This window comes from Takifugu flavidus, chromosome 12, assembly GCF_003711565.1.
Source record: "Takifugu flavidus isolate HTHZ2018 chromosome 12, ASM371156v2, whole genome shotgun sequence".
NCBI classification, from domain to species: Eukaryota; Metazoa; Chordata; class Actinopteri; order Tetraodontiformes; family Tetraodontidae; genus Takifugu; species Takifugu flavidus.
Genome location: NC_079531.1, coordinates 12,950,822 through 12,958,928, shown reverse-complemented (window position 1 = coordinate 12,958,928; position 8,107 = coordinate 12,950,822). Strand labels below are relative to the sequence as shown.

Here is an 8,107-nt window from a genome sequence, read left to right as displayed (position 1 = left end):
AAATCTGGAGACTTTTGGAATGGTCATTCCAAAACATTGTACTTGTTCCTCTGCATGAATGCTCGGCTAGATTTTGAGCAATGTTTTGGGTCATTGTCTTGTTGAAACACCCATCCCCGGCGCAACTTCAACTTTGTGACAGACTCTTGAACATTATTCTCATGAATCTGCTGATACTGTATGCAATCCATGCAACCCTCAATTTTAACAAGATTCCCAGTACCAGCACTGGCCACACAGCCCCACAGCATGATGGAACCTCCACCAAATTTTACTGTGGGAAGCAGGTGTTTTTCTTCGAATTCTGTGTTCTTTTGCCGCTAGGCATATCGCCTCTTGTTGTGACCAAACAATTCAATTTTTGTTTCATCAGTCCACAGTGTTGGATCGCAATACCTCTCGTGTGTCACTGCTAATCTTCTTTGAATGAAGACTTTAAGAAGAATAATGCCAATTTCAAAATGTATTTAGCAATAGAACCAATTCAAGATACAAATATTACAGAGCTCCGGGCCAATTCATAACCCTACAATAACAGAGTCAATTACGAGGGCATTAAGTCTGACAACCTAACTATCCCTTGACCCAATGTTTTATAGAAACACATATGTAAATTATTGATGCTAATCCAGTCCAATCCAATCCTTCTTCTTGGATGACCTCATCTTCTTCTTCCCATTCCATTGAATACTGACACAGTCCTTGTTTTCTGTTGTTTCCCAGATGGCCAGTTCACAGAGGAACTTATTAACACCAGTAAATCATGCTGTCATGCTTTACGATGGGGTTTAACACTTTCCGTCTGACTATTTCCTCCTGCCTCCAACTATCTAACCAACAGTCATGTCAAGGAAGGGTCAACCGACTGCTTATCTTTACTCTTGCTAATGATTATATACTATCCCTAACTTCTAAACTAACTGTAACAGAAAACAGAAACATATAAAAAGCTAACAGAATTCTCTTCAACAGTATCTTATTCCAAAATGATATTGGCTTGTACAAATGTTCTTTCGCATACCTCAGTTTGCCACTCAGTTTGTGGCGACTGTGAAGAAAAGGATTCTTCCGCATCACTCTTCTGTACAGCCTTTCCTTGTGCAAACTGCGCTGTATTGTTGACCGATGCACAGCGGCACTGTCTGCAGCAAGATATCCTTGCAAGTCTTTGGAGGTGGTCTTTGGGTTGTTTTTAACCATTCCGACCATCCTTTGTCTTTGCCTCTCTGCAGTTTTTCTTGGCCTACCACTTCTGGTCTTAACAAGAACTGTGCCCGTGGCCTTTAATTTCCTCACAATGTTCCTGACAGTGGAAACTGACAGCTGAAATCTTTTGGACAGTTTTTTGTAACCTTCCCCTAAACCATAATGCTGGATAATCTCAGTTTTGAGGTGATCAAAAAGTTGTTTTGAGGCTCCCGTGTTGCAGCTCTTCAGAAGAGAGTCAAACAGAATGAGAACTGGCATTTGGCCACCTTAAATACCTTTTGACATTATTGGATGCAACTGTCGATTAAGTTCAAGGCTTAACGAGCTCACCAAACCAACTTTGTGTGTCCAATTATCTTGTGATGATAAGTTGCAGGCCATCAAAGCAGAAAAAATGACAAGGGTTCCCACATTTTTGCACAGCCTATTTTATACATTTGATTTAATTTCATACAATTGCATACTATGAATACTTAAAATCTGTGTTTGGAAATCAAGCTAACACTTGGCACTTATGGGCAAATGAAGGACATGCCACCAAGATAATTTTGTGTGAAGTCAGAGTCCATTATTACACAACCTCAGAGGGGGTGCCTAAACTTTCTCATACCACTGTATACTCTAGCAGCTAGAGTCTAGCTGCAACAGTAGGGTGACAGTATCTAACACCAGGTGGCAGAAACAGCAGCAACAGCAAAATTACAGCACTGATCTGTGGCTTTCTTGTTCATTCAACAGGGCTGACTGTGGAATCACACTAGGAGACAGTGCACAGGTGAAATGGCAGCACTGGGAGAATGATCGTAACCAACAACCACATAAGATGCTACAGCTCCAGGAACCAAAATTCATGAGTCATGTCAATGCATCCCGGAATAATCTTGCTCACATTTTGTCAGGAATTCTGGCCTAGTAGAGAATTTTGCCTCCTCAGTTGCAGTGGTTCTTCGATGCTAATGCTTTTTGTAAGGCCTTTCTATTCTACACTGTTCTTGCAGTGGGCAGGATAATAAATGTAAATTATTATATATGGAGCACATGCAAACACACTGTATGACATATAATCACCATCACATTACCAGTGGGATGCCAAAGTTAGATAAAGGAACCTGAGCTTTGCAGTCCATGGCTCAACCTATCTTAATGCTTTTCCATATACCTGGTGAGACAGGTGTCCACAGCGCTGCCTGATCGGGGCGCTCCAATACTCCGGCTCTAGTCTCCACTGTTGAAGTGTGTCCTAAAACCTTCGTCAGATTCCTCCTGGCCACCAACCATGACACCAGGGATAATCTTTTCCTCCTCTGGTTTATTCACAGCATGAACCTGAAACATAAAGAATGTCTCTTCAAGTTCTCGCTATAAGTCAATAATTGTATGAACACTAATGTAAATATTAAAAACACACTTAATGACTTAAAAGAATGGAGAAAGTTAAATGTCTGTGACCAGAGAAGAAAACCCATCCATGACCTGACCTGACAGCAACCCCTAAAACCACCAGAGTCAGACAAGGGGGATAAGGGGGCATCTTCTAATCCATGAAAAAGCTCTCCAGCCTGGCTGAATGTGCAGCCTGGGGATAGAAGGAGGATTAGTAGAAATCTTTGATGTGCTGGTCCGTAGAGTAGCTTCCACTGACGTGACCAACCAAAAATGCTCCACTGTGAATCCTCCTAATTTAACTTTATTTGAATTTTGTCATTATCTTGATTTGGCACATATAAATATATAAAACACACATATATGTCACACACAATCACCAAGTCCAACCTGGTTGCATAAATTATTCTGCATGTTTATTATATTATCACTCAGAATTCAGAAAGCAGCATCAACAGAATGTTTCAAGTCTGCAACCGTCCTCACAGAGCTGGGTGGACAGCAGCTGGAAGGTAGATGCAGTTTATTCTTTTCTGAAGAAGAAAGGGGAGAAACTGTTAGAGCTCTGCATACACAAATCTAGACCCCAAAAGCAGACACATATGAATGGCTGGAGTTGGAGTAAAGGTTCTTTAACTGTGAAGGGTTTAAGGCAGAAACTAAGAGGTGCAGGCAGCAGAAGAAACACGATCCAACAGGAGCAAGCTGGGTGGCACAAACAGGAATCCAAGAAGGGCGATCTGCGGGAGAAACGAACATTCAGATTAGCACAGGAAACAGGAATCAAGGCGCGAACTAGAATTAAACTTCTAGGAGTCAGGCTGTACCACAGGGGGGTTAACAACAAATTGGTGAATAATTAGATGTGGACCAGGCTTATAAAACGGATGGCAGGTGTGGGTGATTGGCTGGAGATGGGTTCCAGGTGTGCATCGATCGCCGGACGGGGGAGTCTGGAAGCCGCTCCGCCCAGCCTGGAAATAAACCGACAGTGGAAACACAGACGAGACACAGACAGGGAGGGGGAGAGGGAAACACTCCTAACAGAAACCAGCAGTGGTTGGGAACTTCTGTCAGCTACAGAATCCCAGTTATGAGTCGGGAAAATATGGAGCTTCTGATTCATTTCAGAAGCACATACAGAATTTAGATATCTGCTTCCGAATACTTATAGATAATTAGTTGTCTCTTCCTTGGGTCTTGAAATTGTATTGGCTCCTTCGAGCAGATTAATCTTCTACTCCCATCCCAACATGTTTTGAAGCTTCATAAGATATCATTATTTACAGAAACCCAATTTCCAACGAAAGCGTCTGCACTACAGCGCCACACACTGCGAGATATCAGACCGCACCAAACAGGAAACACATTCAACATCCTGTAGATTACGAAACTTGACACACTCTAGGACATGGACCACAGACTATAAATCCTTGGTTTGTTAAATCCGATCACATCAAGCAACGTTGTGAGGAACAATGGACCAGTTATGTAGAAATATTTTACATGAAACCACACATCCCTTCTACAAGGATATAAACCATCAGAAGATGATGTAGTGTGAAATTGTGGGACTTTTTTTTTAGCATGAATGTTAATTTGAACGATCAAGTTATCATTCCAGTTACTTGCATGATCTTGCGGGAGTAGAAGAAGTTCAGAAGTGTTTTGAGATTTTGCTCTGCGGTGCTTCAGAAATGCCTCCAGTTAGGGAGTGTGGGTGCCGTTGTTCACTCCAGAATCATCGAGCAGTGTGACACAGGCATTGTCAGTGAATATTAGGGATTACTGCATCAAACATCCACCTAGCAGCAGAGAAGGATATCTCACAACTCTCTAAACACTTTTCAATAAACTTCTGTCACTTATCATGTGTACATCAACCGGAACAGAGTGAGTTCCTCCTAGAAAACCCCAGCAGCTATATAAATATGCCGATCACAAGCATTGTCTTATATCAGGGCTCTGAGTCATATCCAAAATAACACTGGATATTCAGGGAGCTGCTAGTGTGAGGTAACGTGTTGGTTTAAATACACCCACCTGTCCAAAGACCGTCCACCTGCTGAAAGGATGTAGCCTTAGTCAAAATTGATAACAATCCCCAAATTGAAGGTGCTTTGTCTTCTAACCTCCACATATTAGGATCTGCTCTATTGTACAGGGCCAAGTCCATAGTTATGTTAGCAGCTGGGAACGATTAAATGTGCTTTCCTGTGCTTCTAAGGACATGCTTGGCAACCTTTTCAATAAGGAGTCATAATTAAGGAGGAAAGATTGCCTGTAACTTAAGACTTAGAAATATATTACATTCATTCATTTAGCAGAAGGAAAAACAATCAATATTTTAATATATGTCTAAAGTAGTTACCCCAGATAAACAGATGCCTCCCAGTCCTACCTGAGTAATGAATGAGCTCCATTAGCTGTTGACAGAAGAGCCAGTGCAGACGTCCAGCTGAACCTCTGGCACTGCCCTGGTTTCACACATCTACAAACCTACAGTCACTGACAAAAATGTCAACCTCAAGACTCCGAACACTCAGTAAGACATCATTCCCTCAACCATGTTTGGCTTAAACATGAAAGACAACAGTGACATCAGTTTAACTCACACTTTTGTGCTTTGCCTCCGACTGGCTCTGCAATGTACTAGGTAGAGTCGAACAGACAGCACACAGATATGACTACACCCTATACTCTGCTAATGGCTGTGTGAGTGTGTGTGTGTGTGTGTGTGTGCGTGCGTGCGTGCGTGAGTGAGAGACTTTTTGACTTTTAACACATGTACAAGAAGGTGGAGGCAGATAAAAGGAGCAACATGATGTAGAGCTACCCTAGCGAGGGAGCGAGTGCAGACCACAGAGGAGTGTATCCCCGCAGTTGTCAACTGTGTTACTAGTGAATCACATTGAAGACAGAGATGAAAGGGTGCATGAGTTTAGGGCCCCGGCCTAAGACACACATTTGGATTTTCATATTAGTCAGTGTCGAGATGCACACTCAGACTCAAGGCCATGTGCACAGCTGTGTCCACAACTATTTCAAAAGCTGAAAGAATCAAGGATACTTATTTTGCGCACCAGCCTATTTATAAAGTCTTTCAATATAACCAAGTGTTTCTTCTTCCTGCTGCAGTTTTATGAGACCTTGCACAAAAGAACCCATCATAATAAATATATACACAACAGACCAAGTGTGTAACAGAAAAATTTGCCCCTTTTCAAGGTATATGAGATAAAATTGCTAAAGTGATAAAATTTAAAAAATGAGCCATAGTACATTGTAAGAGACAAATAGGCAGACAAATACAGCAACAAGCTCTGAGCACAATATAGAAAAAGCAGTAGAAAAAAAAGAGAATCCTGGAGAAAATGGAGTAACTGCATATAAAGATGAAGCATGATCACCTGACAGGCCTCTGTCACCCCGCTCTCCTCTCCTCTCCTCTCCTCTCCTCTCCTCTCCTCTCCTCTCCTCTCTCTCCTCTCCTCTCCTCTCCTCCTCACCAAGTATATCAGTGATTATGTTTTTTCTTGTGTAGTTTTTCTGCTTCTCTCCCTCTCTCTTTTCCATTTTCTGGTGAGCATGAGTGGTGGTTATGGATGTGTGAGTGGTGTGAAGTTTGGATTTAGATTGTGGTGATAATTCTTATTACCATTTGGTTTCTTCTCCCACCTTTTTTCTATCCTCCATAATCAAGTAAGTTCTTTAGTTATAATTTCTTTGCAGTGCGGTGATTGTTTAGCCTTTCTGTAGTCTGACCTTTGTTTTCCGCATAAATAAGGCTGTTATTTTTTAGACGATTGAGCCAATTGTTCACCAGTTAGTGCAGAGTGGCATCTTTAACCTGAGCCTGCTGGTGCAGGTGTCCCACTCCTCCTGGAGAGCTTTGACCATGTCCCGGGGGAGGCGGGGGACATTGAGTCCGAGTGGACCATGTTATGTGCCTCCATTGTTGGGGCGGCTGACCGGTGCTGTGGCCGCAAGGTGGTGGGTCCCTGTCGTGGCGGCAATGCCCAAACCCGCTGGTGGACACCAGCGGTGAGGGATGCCGTCAGGCTGAAGAAGGAGTCGTATCAGGCCTTACTGGCCTGTGGGACTCCTGAGGCAGCAGATAGGTACCGGCAGGCCAAGCGGAGTCCAGCTATGGCGGTTGCCGAGGCAAAGACCCGGGCATGGGAAGAGTTCGGTGAGGCCATGGAGAACGACTTCCGGACGGCTTTGAAAAGGTTCTGGACCACCATCCGACATCTGAGGAAGGGGAAGCAGTGCACTGTCAACACTGTGTATAGTGACAATGGTGTGCTGCTGACCTCAACTCGGGATGTTGTGGATCGGTGAAAGCAATACTTCGAGGACCTCCTTAATCCCACCAACGCGCCTTCCAGTGAGGAAGCAGGGCCCGGGGACAGGCTCTCGTATCTCAGGGGCTGAAGTTGCCGAGGTAGTCAAAAAACTCCTTGATGGCAAGGCACCGGGGGTGGATGAGATCCGCCTGGAGTTCCTTAAGGCTCTGCATGTTATAGGGCTGTCGTGGTTGACTCAACTATGCAACATCGCATGGACATCGGGGGCGGTGCCGCTGGATTGGCAGACTGGGGTGGTAGTGCCTCTTTTTAAGAAGGGGTACCAGAGGGTGTGTTCCAACTATAGGTGGATCACACTCCTCATCCTCTCTGGTAAGGTCTATTCAGGGGTACTGGAGAGGAGGGTCCACCAGATAGTCGAACCTTGGATTCAGGAGGAGCAATGTGGTTTCCGTCCTGGGCGTGGAACAGTGGACCAGTTCTACACCCTCAGCAGGGTCTTCGAGGGTGCATGGGAGTTTGCCCAACCAGTCCACATGTGTTTTTTGGACTTAGAGAAGGCATTCAACCGTGTCCCTCGGGGGGTCCTGTGGGGGGTCCTCCGAGAGTATGGGGTGCCGGAGCCCCTAATACGGGCCGTCAGCTCCCTGTACGATCGGTGTCACAGTTTGGTCCGCATTGCTGGCAGTAAGTCGAACTCGTTTCCAGTCAAATCAAATCAATCTTTATTTATATAGCATCTTTTACAATCAAAATTGTTTCAAGGCCCTTTCCAGAATCCCAGGAACTACAGAATTAGTAATAATAAGCTTTTTCAAAGAGGTAGGTTTTACGTCTGATCTTAAAAGTAGAGATGGAGTCAGCCTCCCGTACCTGGACAGGGAGCTGGTTCCATAGCAGGGGGGCCTGGTAGCTAAATGCTTGGCCCCCCATTCTCCATCCATCCATCCATTCTCTACCGCTTATCCGGGGTCGGGTCGCGGGGGCAGCAGCCTAAGGAGAGAAGCCCAGACTTCCCTCTCCCCAGCTACCTCCTCCAGCTCATCCGGAGGGATCCCCAGGCGTTCCCAGGCCAGCCGAGAGACATAGTCTCTCCAACGTGTCCTGGGTCTCCCCGGGGGTCTCCTACCGGAGGGACATGCCCTGAACACCTCACCAGGGAGGCGTCCAGGGGGCATCCTGACTAGATGCCCAAGCCACCCCAT

The 8,107-nt window shown here is 44.9% G+C and overlaps 1 long non-coding RNA gene across 2 annotated transcripts; it reads right to left on the bottom strand.

Annotated features, from left to right (window-relative positions):
• Positions 1-3,195: 3,195 nt before the first annotated feature.
• Positions 3,196-6,012, bottom strand: LOC130535481 (uncharacterized). Of its 2 annotated transcripts, XR_008953124.1 has the most exons (3): positions 5,208-6,012; positions 4,994-5,100; positions 3,196-4,397 (listed from the first exon to the last, which is right to left on the bottom strand). It is a non-coding gene; the product is annotated as an uncharacterized LOC130535481 (long non-coding RNA). The 2 variants fall into 2 exon arrangements; XR_008953123.1 differs by having other exon boundaries at positions 4,994-6,012.
• Between the last annotated feature and the right edge of the window lie 2,095 nt (positions 6,013-8,107).